Source organism: Ambystoma mexicanum, chromosome 8, assembly GCF_040938575.1.
Source record: "Ambystoma mexicanum isolate Mex_15411 chromosome 8, UKY_AmexF1_1, whole genome shotgun sequence".
NCBI lineage: Eukaryota > Metazoa > Chordata > Amphibia > Caudata > Ambystomatidae > Ambystoma > Ambystoma mexicanum.
This window is the reverse complement of record NC_090929.1, coordinates 1,362,300,578-1,362,317,943: the sequence shown is the minus strand read 5'-3', so window position 1 is coordinate 1,362,317,943 and position 17,366 is coordinate 1,362,300,578.

The following is a 17,366-nucleotide window of genomic DNA, read 5'->3' as shown; positions in this document are numbered from 1 at the left end:
CCACCCCCCAGCAGTGCAGGGCACCTGCCAGCAGGCCCCCACTCATGTCCCCCAGCACCCCCACCCCCAAGCAGTGCAGGGCACCTGCCAGCAGGCCCCCACTCATGTCCCCCTGCACCCCCACGCCCCAGCAGTGCATGGCACCTGCCAGCAGGCCCGCACTCATGTCCCACTCATGTCCCCTTCCACCCCCACCCCCCAGCAGTGCAGGGTACCTGCCAGCAGGCCCCCACTCATGTCCCACTCATGTCCCCTTGCACCCCCACCCCCCAGCAGTGCAGGGCACCTGCCAGCAGGCCCCCACTCATGTCCCCCAGCACCCCCACACCCCAGGAGTGCAGAGCACCTGCCAGCAGGCCCAAACTCATGTCCCCCAGCACCCCAACCCCCAGCAGTCAGGGGCACCTGCCAGCAGGCCCCCACTCATGGCCCCCAGCACCCCACCCCCCAGCAGTGCTCGGCACCTGCCAGAAGGCCCCCACTCATGTCCCCCAGCACCCCCACCCCCCAGCAGAGCAGGGCACCTGCCAGCAGGCCCCCACTCATGTCCCCCAGGACCCCCACCCCCCAGCAGTCAGGGGCACCTGCCAGCAGGCCCCCATTCATGTCCCCCAGCACCCCCACCCCCAGCAGTGCAGGGCACCTGCCAGCAGGCCCCCACTCATGTCCCACTCATGTCCCCTTGCACCCCCTCCCCCCAGCAGTGCAGGGCACCTGCCAGCAGGCCCCCACTCATGTCCCACTCATGTCCCCTTGCACCCCCTCCCGCCAGCAGTGCAGGGCACCTGCCAGCAGGCCCCCACTCATGTCACACTCATGTCCCCTTGCACCCCCACCCCCCAGCAGTGCAGGGCACCTGCCAGCAGGCCCCCACTCATGTCCCCCAGCACCCCCACCCCCAAGCAGTGCAGGGCACCTGCCAGCAGGCCCCCACTCATGTCCCCCTGCACCCCCACGCCCCAGCAGTGCAAGGCACCTTGCCAGCAGGCCCCCACTCATGTCCCCCAGGACCCCCACCCCCCAGCAGTCAGGGGCACCTGCCAGCAGGCCCCCACTCATGTCCCCCAGCACCCCCACCCCCAGCAGTGCAGGGCACCTGCCAGCAGGCCCCCACTCATGTCCCACTCATGTCCCCTTGCACCCCCTCCCCCCAGCAGTGAATGGCACCTGCCAGCAGGCCCGCACTCATGTCCCACTCATGTCCCCTTGCACCCCCACCCCCAGCAGTCAGGGGAACCTGCCAGTAGGCCCCCACTCATGTCCCCCAGCACCCCCACCCCCAGCAGTGCAGGGCACCTGCCAGCAGGCCCCCACTCATGTCCCACTCATGTCCCCTTGCACCCCCTCCCCCCAGCAGTGCAGGGCACCTGCCAGCAGGCCCCCACTCATGTCCCCCAGCACCCCCACCCCCAGCAGTCAGGGGACCTGCCAGCAGGCCCCCACTCATGTCCCCCAGCACCCCCACCCCCAGCAGTGCAGGGCACCTGCCAGCAGGCCCCCACTCATGTCCCACTCATGTCCCCTTGCACCCCCTCCCCCCAGCAGTGCAGGGCACCTGCCAGCAGGCCCCCACTCATGTCCCACTCATGTCCCCTTGCACCCCCTCCCGCCAGCAGTGCAGGGCACCTGCCAGCAGGCCCCCACTCATGTCACACTCATGTCCCCTTGCACCCCCACCCCCCAGCAGTGCAGGGTACCTGCCAGCAGGCCCCCACTCATGTCCCACTCATGTCCCCTTGCACCCCCACCCCCCAGCAGTGCAGGGCACCTGCCAGCAGGCCCCCACTCATGTCCCCCAGCACCCCCACACCCCAGCAGTGCAGGGCACCTGCCAGCAGGCCCCTGCTCATGTCCCACTCATGTCCCCTTGCACCCCCACCCCCCAGCAGTGCAGAGCACCTGCCAGCAGGCCCGAACTCATGTCCCCCAGCACCCCCAACCCCCAGCAGTCAGGGGCACCTGCCAGCAGGCCCCCACTCATGGCCCCCAGCACCCCCACCCCCAGCAGTGCTGGGCACTCGCCAGAAGGCCCCCACTCATGTCCCCCAGCACCCCCAACCCCAGCAGAGCAGGGCACCTGCCAGCAGGCCCCCACTCATGTACCACAGCACCCCACCCCCCAGCAGTCAGGGGCACCTGCCAGCAGGCCCCCACTCATGTCCCCCAGCACCCCCACCCCCCAGCAGTCAAGGGGAACCTGCCAGCAGGCCCCCACTCATGTCCCCCAGCACCCCCACCCCCAGCAGTGCAGGGCACCTGCCAGCAGGCCCCCACTCATGTCCCACTCATGTCCCCTTGCACCCCCTCCCCCCAGCAGTGCAGGGCACCTGCCAGCAGGCCCCCACTCATGTCCCACTCATGTCCCCTTGCACCCCCTCCCGCCAGCAGTGCAGGGCACCTGCCAGCAGGCCCCCACTCATGTCACACTCATGTCCCCTTGCACCCCACCCCCCAGCAGTGCCGGGCACCTGCCAGCAGGCCCCCACTCATGTCCCCCAGCACCCCCACCCCCAAGCAGTGCAGGGCAGCTGCCAGCAGGCCCCCACTCATGTCCCCTGCACCCCACGCCCCAGCAGTGCATGGCACCTGCCAGCAGACCCGCACTCGAGTCCCACTCATGTCCCCTTGCACCCCCACCCCCCAACAGTGCAGGGTACCTGCCAGCAGGCCCCCACTCATGTCCCACTCATGTCCCCTTGCACCCCCACACCCCAGCAGTGCAGGGCACCTGCCAGCAGGCCCCCACTCATGTCCCCCAGCACCCCCACACCCCAGCAGTGCAGGGCACCTGCCAGCAGGCCCCCGCTCATGTGCCAATCATGTCCCCTTGCACCCCCACCCCCAGCATTGCAGGGTACCTGCCAGCAGGCCCCCACTCATGTCCCACACATGTCCCCCAGCACCCACACCCCCCAGCAGTGCAGGGCACCTGCCAGCAGGCCCCCACTCATGCCCCCCAGCACCCCACCCCCAGCAGTCAGGGTACCTGCCAGCAGGTCCCCACTCATGTCCCCCAGCACCCCCACCCCCCAGCAGTGCAGGGCACCTGTCAGCAGGCCCTTACTCATGTCCCCCAGCACCCCCACACCCCAGCAGTGCAGGGCACCTGCCAGCAGGCCCCCACTCATGTCCCCGAGCACCCCCACCCCCAGCAGTCAGGGGCACCTGCCAGCAGGCCCCCACTCATGTCCCCTAGCACCCCCAACCCCCAGCAGTGCAGGGCACCTGCCAGCAGGCCCCCACTCATGTCCCACTCATGTCCCACTGCACCCCCATGCCCCAGCAGTGCATGGCACCTGCCAGCAGGCCCGCACTCATGTCCCACTCATGTCCCCTTGCACCCCCACCCCCCAGCAGTGCAGGGTACCTGCCAGCAGGCCCCCACTCATGTCCCACTCATGTCCCCTTGCACCCCCACCCCCAGCAGTGCAGGGCACCTGCCAGCAGGCCCCCACTCATGTCCCCCAGCACCCCCACACCCCAGCAGTGCAGGTCACCTGCCAGCAGGCCCCCGCTCATGTCCCACTCATGTCCCCTTGCACCCCCACCACCCAGCAGTGCAGAGCACCTGCCAGCAGGCCCGAACTCATGTCCCCCAGCACCCCCAACCCCAAGCAGTCAGGGGCACCTGCCAGCAGGCCCCCACTTATGGCCCCCAGCACCCCCACCCCCAGCAGTGCTGGGCACCTGCCAGAAGGCCCCCACTCATGTCCCCCAGCACCCCCACCCCCCAGCAGAGCAGGGCACCTTCCAGCAGGCCCCCACTCATGTACCACAGCACCCCACCCCCCAGCAGTCAGGGGCACCTGCCAGCAGGCCCCCACTCATGTCCCCCAGCACCTCCACCCCCCAGCAGTCAGGGGCACCTGCCAGCAGGCCCCCACTCATGTCCCCCAGCACCCCCACCCCCAGCAGTGCAGGGCACCTGCCAGCAGGCCCCCACTCATGTCCCACTCATGTCCCCTTGCACCCCCTCCCCCCAGCAGTGCAGGGCACCTGCCAGCAGGCCCCCACTCATGTCCCACTCATGTCCCCTTGCACCCCCTCCCGCCAGCAGTGCAGGGCACCTGCCAGCAGGCCCCCACTCATGTCACACTCATGTCCCCTTGCACCCCCACCCCCCAGCAGTGCAGGGCACCTGCCAGCAGGCCCCCACTCATGTCCCCCAGCACCCCCACCCCCAAGCAGTGCAGGGCACCTGCCAGCAGGCCCCCACTCATGTCCCCCTGCACCCCCACACCCCAGCAGTGCAGGGCACTTGCCAGCAGGCCCCCACTCATGTCCCACTCATTTCTCCTTGCACTCCCACCCCCCAGCAGTGCAGGACACCTGCCAGCAGGCCCCCACTCATGTCCCCCTGCACCCCCACGCCCCAGCAGTGCAGGGCACTTGCCAGCAGGCCCCCACTCATGTCCCACTCATTTCCCCTTGCACCCCCACCCCCCAGCAGTGCAGGACACCTGCCAGCAGGCCCCCACTCATGTCCCACAGCACCCCCACCCCCCAGCAGTGCAGGGCACCTGCCAGCAGGCCCCCACTCATGTCCCCCTGCACCTCCACCCCCCAGCAGTGCAGGGCACCTGCCAGCAGGCCCCCACTCATGTCCCACACATGTCCCCCAGCACCCCCACCCCCAGCAGTGCAGGGCACCTACCAGCAGGCCCCCACTCATGTCCCCCAGCACCCCCACCCCCCAGCAGTCAGGGGTACCTGCCAGCAGGTCCCCACTCATGTCCCCCAGCGCCCCCACCCCCCAGCAGTGCAAGGCACCTGCCAGCAGGCCCCCACTCATGTCTCCTTGCACTCCCACCCCCCAGCAGTGCAGGGCACCTGCCAGCAGGCCCCCGCTCATGTCTCACTCATGTCCCCTTGCACCCCCACCCCCCAGCATTGCAGGGTACCTGCCAGCAGGCCCCCACTCATGTCCCCCAGCACCCCCACCCCCCAGCAGTGCAGGGCACCTGCCAGCAGGCCCCCACTCATGTCCCACACATGTCCCCCAGCACCCACACCCCCCAGCAGTGCAGGGCACCTGCCAGCAGGCCCCCACTCATGCCCCCCAGCACCCCACCCCCAGCAGTCTGGGGTACCTGCCAGCAGGTCCCCACTCATGTCCACCAGCACCCCCACCCCCCAGCAGTGCAGGGCACCTGCCAGCAGGCCCTCACTCATGTCCCCCAGCACCCCCACACCCCAGCAGTGCAGGGCACCTGCCAGCAGGCCCCCACTCATGTCCCCCAGCACCCCCACCCCCAGCAGTGCAGGGCACCTGCCAGCAGGCCCCCACTCATGTCCCACTCATGTCCCCTTGCACCCCCTCCCCCCAGCAGTGCAGGGCACCTGCCAGCAGGCCCCCACTCATGTCCCCTTGCACCCCCTCCCGCCAGCAGTGCAGGGCACCTGCCAGCAGGCCCCCACTCATGTCACACTCATGTCCCCTTGCACCCCCACCCCCCAGCAGTGCAGGGCACCTGCCAGCAGGCCCCCACTCATGTCCCCCAGCACCCCCACCCCCAAGCAGTGCAGGGCACCTGCCAACAGGCCCCCACTCATGTCCCCCTGCACCCCCACGCCCCAGCAGTGCATGGCACCTGCCAGCAGGCCCGCACTCATGTCCCACTTATGTCCCCTTCCACCCCCACCCCCCAGCAGTGCAGGGTACCTGCCAGCAGGCCCCCACTCATGTCCCACTCATGTCCCCTTGCACCCCCACCCCCCAGCAGTGCAGGGCACCTGCCAGCAGGCCCCCACTCATGTCCCCCAGCACCCCCACACCCCAGGAGTGCAGAGCACCTGCCAGCAGGCCCGAACTCATGTCCCCCAGCACCCCCAACCCCCAGCAGTCAGGGGCACCTGCCAGCAGGCCCCCACTCATGGCCCCCAGCACCCCACCCCCCAGCAGTGCTGGGCACCTGCCAGAAGGCCCCCACTCATGTCCCCCAGCACCCCCACCCCCCAGCAGAGCAGGGCACCTGCCAGCAGGCCCCCACTCATGTCCCCCAGGACCCCCACCCCCCAGCAGTCAGGGGCACCTGCCAGCAGGCCCCCACTCATGTCCCCCAGCACCCCCACCCCCAGCAGTGCAGGGCACCTGCCAGCAGGCCCCCACTCATGTCCCACTCATGTCCCCTTGCACCCCCTCCCCCCAGCAGTGCAGGGCACCTGCCAGCAGGCCCCCACTCATGTCTCACTCATGTCCCCTTGCACCCCCTCCCGCCAGCAGTGCAGGGCACCTGCCAGCAGGCCCCCACTCATGTCACACTCATGTCCCCTTGCACCCCCACCCCCCAGCAGTGCAGGGCACCTGCCAGCAGGCCCCCACTCATGTCCCCCAGCACCCCCACACCCCAGCAGTGCAGGGCACCTGCCAGCAGGCCCCCACTCATGTCCCCGAGCACCCCCACCCCCAGCAGTCAGGGGCACCTGCCAGCAGGCCCCCACTCATGTCCCCTAGCACCCCCAACCCCCAGCAGTGCAGGGCACCTGCCAGCAGGCCCCCACTCATGTCCCACTCATGTCCCACTGCACCCCCATGCCCCAGCAGTGCATGGCACCTGCCAGCAGGCCCGCACTCATGTCCCACTCATGTCCCCTTGCACCCCCACCCCCCAGCAGTGCAGGGTACCTGCCAGCAGGCCCCCACTCATGTCCCACTCATGTCCCCTTGCACCCCCACCCCCCAGCAGTGCAGGGCACCTGCCAGCAGGCCCCCACTCATGTCCCCCAGCACCCCCACACCCCAGCAGTGCAGGTCACCTGCCAGCAGGCCCCCGCTCATGTCCCACTCATGTCCCCTTGCACCCCCACCACCCAGCAGTGCAGAGCACCTGCCAGCAGGCCCGAACTCATGTCCCCCAGCACCCCCAACCCCAAGCAGTCAGGGGCACCTGCCAGCAGGCCCCCACTTATGGCCCCCAGCACCCCCACCCCCCAGCAGTGCTGGGCACCTGCCAGAAGGCCCCCACTCATGTCCCCCAGCACCCCCACCCCCCAGCAGAGCAGGGCACCTGCCAGCAGGCCCCCACTCATGTACCACAGCACCCCACCCCCCAGCAGTCAGGGGCACCTGCCAGCAGGCCCCCACTCATGTCCCCCAGCACCTCCACCCCCCAGCAGTCAGGGGCACCTGCCAGCAGGCCCCCACTCATGTCCCCCAGCACCCCCACCCCCAGCAGTGCAGGGCACCTGCCAGCAGGCCCCCACTCATGTCCCACTCATGTCCCCTTGCACCCCCTCCCCCCAGCAGTGCAGGGCACCTGCCAGCAGGCCCCCACTCATGTCCCACTCATGTCCCCTTGCACCCCCTCCCGCCAGCAGTGCAGGGCACCTGCCAGCAGGCCCCCACTCATGTCACACTCATGTCCCCTTGCACCCCCACCCCCCAGCAGTGCAGGGCACCTGCCAGCAGGCCCCCACTCATGTCCCCCAGCACCCCCACCCCCAAGCAGTGCAGGGCACCTGCCAGCAGGCCCCCACTCATGTCCCCCTGCACCCCCACACCCCAGCAGTGCAGGGCACTTGCCAGCAGGCCCCCACTCATGTCCCACTCATTTCCCCTTGCACTCCCACCCCCCAGCAGTGCAGGACACCTGCCAGCAGGCCCCCACTCATGTCCCACAGCACCCCCACCCCCCAGCAGTGCAGGGCACCTGCCAGCAGGCCCCCACTCATGTCACACTCATGTCCCCTTGCACCCCCACCCCCCAGCAGTGCAGGGCACCTGCCAGCAGGCCCCCACTCATGTCCCCCAGCACCCCCACCCCCAAGCAGTGCAGGGCACCTGCCAGCAGGCCCCCACTCATGTCCCCCTGCACCCCCACGCCCCAGCAGTGCAGGGCACTTGCCAGCAGGCCCCCACTCATGTCCCACTCATTTCCCCTTGCACCCCCACCCCCCAGCAGTGCAGGACACCTGCCAGCAGGCTCCCACTCATGTCCCACAGCACCCCCACCCCCCAGCAGTGCAGGGCACCTGCCAGCAGGCCCCCACTCATGTCCCCCTGCACCTCCACCCCCCAGCAGTGCAGGGCACCTGCCAGCAGGCCCCCACTCATGTCCCACACATGTCCCCCAGCACCCCCACCCCCAGCAGTGCAGGGCACCTACCAGCAGGCCCCCACTCATGTCCCCCAGCACCCCCACCCCCCAGCAGTCAGGGGTACCTGCCAGCAGGTCCCCACTCATGTCCCCCAGCGCCCCCACCCCCCAGCAGTGCAAGGCACCTGCCAGCAGGCCCCCACTCATGTCTCCTTGCACTCCCACCCCCCAGCAGTGCAGGGCACCTGCCAGCAGGCCCCCGCTCATGTCCCACTCATGTCCCCTTGCACCCCCACCCCCCAGCATTGCAGGGTACCTGCCAGCAGGCCCCCACTCATGTCCCCCAGCACCCCCACCCCCCAGCAGTGCAGGGCACCTGCCAGCAGGCCCCCACTCATGTCCCACACATGTCCCCCAGCACCCACACCCCCCAGCAGTGCAGGGCACCTGCCAGCAGGCCCCCACTCCTGCCCCCCAGCACCCCACCCCCAGCAGTCTGGGGTACCTGCCAGCAGGTCCCCACTCATGTCCACCAGCACCCCCACCCCCCAGCAGTGCAGGGCACCTGCCAGCAGGCCCTCACTCATGTCCCCCAGCACCCCCACACCCCAGCAGTGCAGGGCACCTGCCAGCAGGCCCCCACTCATGTCCCCCAGCACCCCCACCCCCAGCAGTGCAGGGCACCTGCCAGCAGGCCCCCACTCATGTCCCACTCATGTCCCCTTGCACCCCCTCCCCCCAGCAGTGCAGGGCACCTGCCAGCAGGCCCCCACTCATGTCCCACTCATGTCCCCTTGCACCCCCTCCCGCCAGCAGTGCAGGGCACCTGCCAGCAGGCCCCCACTCATGTCACACTCATGTCCCCTTGCACCCCCACCCCCCAGCAGTGCAGGGCACCTGCCAGCAGGCCCCCACTCATGTCCCCCAGCACCCCCACCCCCAAGCAGTGCAGGGCACCTGCCAGCAGGCCCCCACTCATGTCCCCCTGCACCCCCACGCCCCAGCAGTGCATGGCACCTGCCAGCAGGCCCGCACTCATGTCCCACTCATGTCCCCTTCCACCCCCACCCCCCAGCAGTGCAGGGTACCTGCCAGCAGGCCCCCACTCATGTCCCACTCATGTCCCCTTGCACCCCCACCCCCCAGCAGTGCAGGGCACCTGCCAGCAGGCCCCACTCATGTCCCCCAGCACCCCCACACCCCAGGAGTGCAGAGCACCTGCCAGCAGGCCCGAACTCATGTCCCCCAGCACCCCCAACCCCCAGCAGTCAGGGGCACCTGCCAGCAGGCCCCCACTCATGGCCCCCAGCACCCCACCCCCCAGCAGTGCTGGGCACCTGCCAGAAGGCCCCCACTCATGTCCCCCAGCACCCCCACCCCCCAGCAGAGCAGGGCACCTGCCAGCAGGCCCCCACTCATGTCCCCCAGGACCCCCACCCCCCAGCAGTCAGGGGCACCTGCCAGCAGGCCCCCACTCATGTCCCCCAGCACCCCCACCCCCAGCAGTGCAGGGCACCTGCCAGCAGGCCCCCACTCATGTCCCACTCATGTCCCCTTGCACCCCCTCCCCCCAGCAGTGCAGGGCACCTGCCAGCAGGCCCCCACTCATGTCTCACTCATGTCCCCTTGGACCCCCTCCCGCCAGCAGTGCAGGGCACCTGCCAGCAGGCCCCCACTCATGTCACACTCATGTCCCCTTGCACCCCCACCCCCCAGCAGTGCAGGGCACCTGCCAGCAGGCCCCCACTCATGTCCCCCAGCACCCCCACCCCCAAGCAGTGCAGGGCACCTGCCAGCAGGCCCCCACTCATGTCCCCCTGCACCCCCACGCCCCAGCAGTGCAAGGCACTTGCCAGCAGGCCCCCACTCATGTCCCCCAGGACCCCCACCTCCCAGCAGTCAGGGGCACCTGCCAGCAGGCCCCCACTCATGTCCCCCAGCACCCCCACCCCCAGCAGTGCAGGGCACCTGCCAGCAGGCCCCCACTCATGTCCCACTCATGTCCCCTTGCACCCCCTCCCCCCAGCAGTGAATGGCACCTGCCAGCAGGCCCGCACTCATGTCCCACTCATGTCCCCTTGCACCCCCACCCCCCAGCAGTCAGGGGAACCTGCCAGCAGGCCCCCACTCATGTCCCCCAGCACCCCCACCCCCAGCAGTGCAGGGCACCTGCCAGCAGGCCCCCACTCATGCCCCACTCATGTCCCCTTGCACCCCCTCCCCCCAGCAGTGCAGGGCACCTGCCAGCAGGCCCCCACTCATGTCCCCCAGCACCCCCACCCCCCAGCAGTCAGGGGAACCTGCCAGCAGGCCCCCACTCATGTCCCCCAGCACCCCCACCCCCAGCAGTGCAGGGCACCTGCCAGCAGGCCCCCACTCATGTCCCACTCATGTCCCCTTGCACCCCCTCCCCCCAGCAGTGCAGGGCACCTGCCAGCAGGCCCCCACTCATGTCCCACTCATGTCCCCTTGCACCCCCTCCCGCCAGCAGTGCAGGGCACCTGCCAGCAGGCCCCCACTCATGTCACACTCATGTCCCCTTGCACCCCCACCCCCCAGCAGTACAGGGCACCTGCCAGCAGGCCCCCACTCATGTCCCCCAGCACCCCCACCCCCAAGCAGTGCAGGGCACCTGCCAGCAGGCCCCCACTCATGTCCCCCTGCACCCCCACGCCCCAGCAGTGCATGGCACCTGCCAGCAGGCCCGCACTCATGTCCCACTCATGTCCCCTTCCACCCCCACCCCCCAACAGTGCAGGGTACCTGCCAGCAGGCCCCCACTCATGTCCCACTCATGTCCCCTTGCACCCCCACACCCCAGCAGTGCAGGGCACCTGCCAGCAGGGCCCCACTCATGTCCCCCAGCACCCCCACACCCCAGCAGTGCAGGGCACCTGCCAGCAGGCCCCCGCTCATGTCCCAATCATGTCCCCTTGCACCCCCACCCCCCAGCATTGCAGGGTACCTGCCAGCAGGCCCCCACTCATGTCCCACACATGTCCCCCAGCACCCACACCCCCCAGCAGTGCAGGGCACCTGCCAGCAGGCCCCCACTCATGCCCCCCAGCACCCCACCCCCAGCAGTCAGGGGTACCTGCCAGCAGGTCCCCACTCATGTCCCCAGCACCCCCACCCCCCAGCAGTGCAGGGCACCTGCCAGCAGGCCCTTACTCATGTCCCCCAGCACCCCCACACCCCAGCAGTGCAGGGCACCTGCCAGCAGGCCCCCACTCATGCCCCCGAGCACCCCCACCCCCAGCAGTCAGGGGCACCTGCCAGCAGGCCCCCACTCATGTCCCCTAGCACCCCCAACCCCCAGCAGTGCAGGGCACCTGCCAGCAGGCCCCCACTCATGTCCCACTCATGTCCCACTGCACCCCCATGCCCCAGCAGTGCATGGCACCTGCCAGCAGGCCCGCACTCATGTCCCACTCATGTCCCCTTGCACCCCCACCCCCCAGCAGTGCAGGGTACCTGCCAGCAGGCCCCCACTCATGTCCCACTCATGTCCCCTTGCACCCCCACCCCCCAGCAGTGATGGGCACCTGCCAGCAGGCCCCCACTCATGTCCCCCAGCACCCCCACACCCCAGCAGTGCAGGGCACCTGCCAGCAGGCCCCCGCTCATGTCCCACTCATGTCCCCTTGCACCCCCACCCCCCAGGAGTGCAGAGCACCTGCCAGCAGGCCCGAACTCATGTCCCCCAGCACCCCCAACCCCCAGCAGTCAGGGGCACCTGCCAGCAAGCCCCCACTCATGGCCCCCAGCACCCCACCCCCCAGCAGTGCTGGGCACCTGCCAGAAGGCCCCCACTCATGTCCCCCAGCACCCCCACCCCCCAGCAGAGCAGGGCACCTGCCAGCAGGCCCCCACTCATGTACCACAGCACCCCACCCCCCAGCAGTCAGGGGCACCTGCCAGCAGGCCCCCACTCATGTCCCCCAGGACCCCCACCCCCCAGCAGTCAGGGGCACCTGCCAGCAGACCCCCACTCATGTCCCCCAGCACCCCCACCCCCAGCAGTGCAGGGCACCTGCCAGCAGGCCCCCACTCATGTCCCACTCATGTCCCCTTGCACCCCCTCCCCCCAGCAGTGCAGGGCACCTGCCAGCAGGCCCCCACTCATGTCCCACTCATGTCCCCTTGCACCCCCTCCCGCCAGCAGTGCAGGGCACCTGCCAGCAGGCCCCCACTCATGTCACACTCATGTCCCCTTGCACCCCCACCCCCCAGCAGTGCAGGGCACCTGCCAGCAGGCCCCCACTCATGTCCCCCAGCACCCCCACCCCCAAGCAGTGCAGGGCACCTGCCAGCAGGCCCCCACTCATGTCCCCCTGCACCCCCACGCCCCAGCAGTGCAAGGCACTTGCCAGCAGGCCCCCACTCATGTCCCACTCATGTCCCACTGCACCCCCATGCCCCAGCAGTGCATGGCACCTGCCAGCAGGCCCGCACTCATGTCCCACTCATGTCCCCTTGCACCCCCACCCCCCAGCAGTGCAGGGTACCTGCCAGCAGGCCCCCACTCATGTCCCACTCATGTCCCCTTGCACCCCCACCCCCCAGCAGTGCAGGGCACCTGCCAGCAGGCCCCCACTCATGTCCCCCAGCACCCCCACACCCCAGCAGTGCAGGGCACCTGCCAGCAGGCCCCTGCTCATGTCCCACTCATGTCCCCTTGCACCCCCACCCCCCAGCAGTGCAGAGCACCTGCCAGCAGGCCTGAACTCATGTCCCCCAGCACCCCCAACCCCCAGCAGTCAGGGGCACCTGCCAGCAGGCCCCCACTCATGGCCCCCAGCACCCCCACCCCCCAGCAGTGCTGGGCACTCGCCAGAAGGCCCCCACTCATGTCCCCCAGCACCCCCAACCCCAGCAGAGCAGGGCACCTGCCAGCAGGCCCCCACTCATGTACCACAGCACCCCACCCCCCAGCAGTCAGGGGCACCTGCCAGCAGGCCCCCACTCATGTCCCCCAGCACCCCCACCCCCCAGCAGTCAGGGGAACCTGCCAGCAGGCCCCCACTCATGTCCCCCAGCACCCCCACCCCCAGCAGTGCAGGGCACCTGCCAGCAGGCCCCCACTCATGTCCCACTCATGTCCCCTTGCACCCCCTCCCCCCAGCAGTGCAGGGCACCTGCCAGCAGGCCCCCACTCATGTCCCACTCATGTCCCCTTGCAACCCCTCCCGCCAGCAGTGCAGGGCACCTGCCAGCAGGCCCCCACTCATGTCACACTCATGTCCCCTTGCACCCCCGCCCCCCAGCAGTGCAGGGCACCTGCCAGCAGGCCCCCACTCATGTCCCCCAGCACCCCCACCCCCAAGCAGTGCAGGGCAGCTGCCAGCAGGCCCCCACTCATGTCCCCCTGCACCCCCACGCCCCAGCAGTGCATGGCACCTGCCAGCAGGCCCGCACTCATGTCCCACTCATGTCCCCTTGCACCCCCACCCCCCAACAGTGCAGGGTACCTGCCAGCAGGCCCCCACTCATGTCCCACTCATGTCCCCTTGCACCCCCACACCCCAGCAGTGCAGGGCACCTGCCAGCAGGCCCCCACTCATGTCCCCCAGCACCCCCACACCCCAGCAGTGCAGGGCACCTGCCAGCAGGCCCCCGCTCATGTCCCAATCATGTCCCCTTGCACCCCCACCCCCAGCATTGCAGGGTACCTGCCAGCAGGCCCCCACTCATGTCCCACACATGTCCCCCAGCACCCACACCCCCCAGCAGTGCAGGGCACCTGCCAGCAGGCCCCCACTCATGCCCCCCAGCACCCCACCCCCAGCAGTCAGGGTTACCTGCCAGCAGGTCCCCACTCATGTCCCCCAGCACCCCCACCCCCCAGCAGTGCAGGGCACCTGCCAGCAGGCCCTTACTCATGTCCCCCAGCACCCCCACACCCCAGCAGTGCAGGGCACCTGCCAGCAGGCCCCCACTCATGTCCCCGAGCACCCCCACCCCCAGCAGTCAGGGGCACCTGCCAGCAGGCCCCCACTCATGTCCCCTAGCACCCCCAACCCCCAGCAGTGCAGGGCACCTGCCAGCAGGCCCCCACTCATGTCCCACTCATGTCCCACTGCACCCCCATGCCCCAGCAGTGCATGGCACCTGCCAGCAGGCCCGCACTCATGTCCCACTCATGTCCCCTTGCACCCCCACCCCCCAGCAGTGCAGGGTACCTGCCAGCAGGCCCCCACTCATGTCCCACTCATGTCCCCTTGCACCCCCACCCCCCAGCAGTGCAGGGCACCTGCCAGCAGGCCCCCGCTCATGTCCCACTCATGTCCCCTTGCACCCCCACCCCCCAGCAGTGCAGAGCACCTGCCAGCAGGCCCGAACTCATGTCCCCCAGCACCCCCAACCCCCAGCAGTCAGGGGCACCTGCCAGCAGGCCCCCACTTATGGCCCCCAGCACCCCCACCCCCCAGCAGTGCTGGGCACCTGCCAGAAGGCCCCCACTCATGTCCCCCAGCACCCCCACCCCCCAGCAGAGCAGGGCACCTGCCAGCAGGCCCCCACTCATGTACCACAGCACCCCACCCCCCAGCAGTCAGGGGAACCTGCCAGCAGGCCCCCACTCATGTCCCCCAGCACCCCCACCCCCCAGCAGTCAGGGGCACCTGCCAGCAGGCCCCCACTCATGTCCCCCAGCACCCCCACCCCCAGCAGTGCAGGGCACCTGCCAGCAGGCCCCCACTCATGTCCCACTCATGTCCCCTTGCACCCCCTCCCCCCAGCAGTGCAGGGCACCTGCCAGCAGGCCCCCACTCATGTCCCACTCATGTCCCCTTGCACCCCCTCCCGCCAGCAGTGCAGGGCACCTGCCAGCAGGCCCCCACTCATGTCACACTCATGTCCCCTTGCACCCCCACCCCCCAGCAGTGCAGGGCACCTGCCAGCAGGCCCCCACTCATGTCCCCCAGCACCCCCACCCCCAAGCAGTGCAGGGCACCTGCCAGCAGGCCCCCACTCATGTCCCCCTGCACCCCCACGCCCCAGCAGTGCAGGGCACTTGCCAGCAGGCCCCCACTCATGTCCCACTCATTTCCCCTTGCACTCCCACCCCCCAGCAGTGCAGGACACCTGCCAGCAGGCCCCCACTCATGTCCCACAGCACCCCCACCCCCCAGCAGTGCAGGGCACCTGCCAGCAGGCCCCCACTCATGTCACACTCATGTCCCCTTGCACCCCCACCCCCCAGCAGTGCAGGGCACCTGCCAGCAGGCCCCCACTCATGTCCCCCAGCACCCCCACCCCCAAGCAGTGCAGGGCACCTGCCAGCAGGCCCCCACTCATGTCCCCCTGCACCCCCACGCCCCAGCAGTGCAGGGCACTTGCCAGCAGGCCCCCACTCATGTCCCACTCATTTCCCCTTGCACCCTCACCCCCCAGCAGTGCAGGACACCTGCCAGCAGGCCCCCACTCATGTCCCACAGCACCCCCACCCCCCAGCAGTGCAGGGCACCTGCCAGCAGGCCCCCACTCATGTCCCCCTGCACCTCCACCCCCCAGCAGTGCAGGGCACCTGCCAGCAGGCCCCCACTCATGTCCCACACATGTCCCCCAGCACCCCCACCCCCAGCAGTGCAGTGCACCTACCAGCAGGCCCCCACTCATGTCCCCCAGCACCCCCACCCCCCAGCAGTCAGGGGTACCTGCCAGCAGGTCCCCACTCATGTCCCCCAGCGCCCCCACCCCCCAGCAGTGCAAGGCACCTGCCAGCAGGCCCCCACTCATGTCTCCTTGCACTCCCACCCCCCAGCAGTGCAGGGCACCTGCCAGCAGGCCCCCGCTCATGTCCCACTCATGTCCCCTTGCACCCCCACCCCCCAGCATTGCAGGGTACCTGCCAGCAGGCCCCCACTCATGTCCCCCAGCACCCCCACCCCCCAGCAGTGCAGGGCACCTGCCAGCAGGCCCCCACTCATGTCCCACACATGTCCCCCAGCACCCACACCCCCCAGCAGTGCAGGGCACCTGCCAGTAGGCCCCCACTCATGCCCCCCAGCACCCCACCCCCAGCAGTCTGGGGTACCTGCCAGCAGGTCCCCACTCATGTCCACCAGCACCCCCACCCCCCAGCAGTGCAGGGCACCTGCCAGCAGGCCCTCACTCATGTCCCCCAGCACCCCCACACCCCAGCAGTGCAGGGCACCTGCCAGCAGGCCCCCACTCATGTCCCCGAGCACCCCCACCCCGAGCAGTCAGGGGCACCTGCCAGCAGGCCCCCACTCATGTCCCCTAGCACCCCCAACCCCCAGCAGTGCAGGGCACCTGCCAGCAGGCCCCCACTCATGTCCCACTCATGTCCCACTGCACTCCCACGCCCCAGCAGTGCATGGCACCTGCCAGCAGGCCCGCACTCATGTCCCTCTCATGTCCCCTTGCACCCCCACCCCCCAGCAGTGCAGGGTACCTGCCAGCAGGCCCCACTCATGTCCCACTCATGTCCCCTTGCACCCCCACCCCCCAGCAGTGCAGAGCACCTGCCAGCAGGCCCCCACTCATGTCCCCCAGCACCCCCACACCCCAGCAGTGCAGGGCACCTGCCAGCAGGCCCCCGCTCATGTCCCACTCATGTCCCCTTGCACCCCCACGCCCCAGCAGTGCAGAGCACCTGCCAGCAGGCCCGAACTCATGTCCCCCAGCACCCCCAACCCCCAGCAGTCAGGGGCACCTGCCAGCAGGCCCCCACTCATGGCCCCCAGCACCCCCACCCCCCAGCAGTGCTGGGCACCTGCCAGAAGGCCCCCACTCATGTCCCCCAGCACCCCCACCCTCCAGCAGAGCAGGGCACCTGCCAGCAGGCCCCCACTCATGTACCACAGCACCCCACCCCCAGCAGTCAGGGGCACCTGCCAGCAGGCCCCCACTCATGTCCCCCAGCACCCCCACCCCCCAGCAGTCAGGGGCACCTGCCAGCAGGCCCCCACTCATGTCCCCCAGCACCCCCACCCCCAGCAGTGCAGGGCACCTGTCAGCAGGCCCCCACTCATGTCCCACTCATGTCCCCTTGCACCCCCTCCCCCCAGCAGTGCAGGGCACCTGCCAGCAGGCCCCCACTCATGTCCCACTCATGTCCCCTTGCACCCCCTCCCACCAGCAGTGCAGGGCACCTGCCAGCAGGCCCCCACTCATGTCACACTCATGTCCCCTTGCACCCCACCCCCCAGCAGTGCAGGGCACCTGCCAGCAGGCCCCCACTCATGTCCCCCGGCACCCCCACCCCCAAGCAGTGCAGGGCACCTGCCAGCAGGCCCCCACTCATGTCCCCTAGCACCCTCTCCCGCCAGCAGTGCAGGGCACCTGCCAGCAGGCCCCCACTCA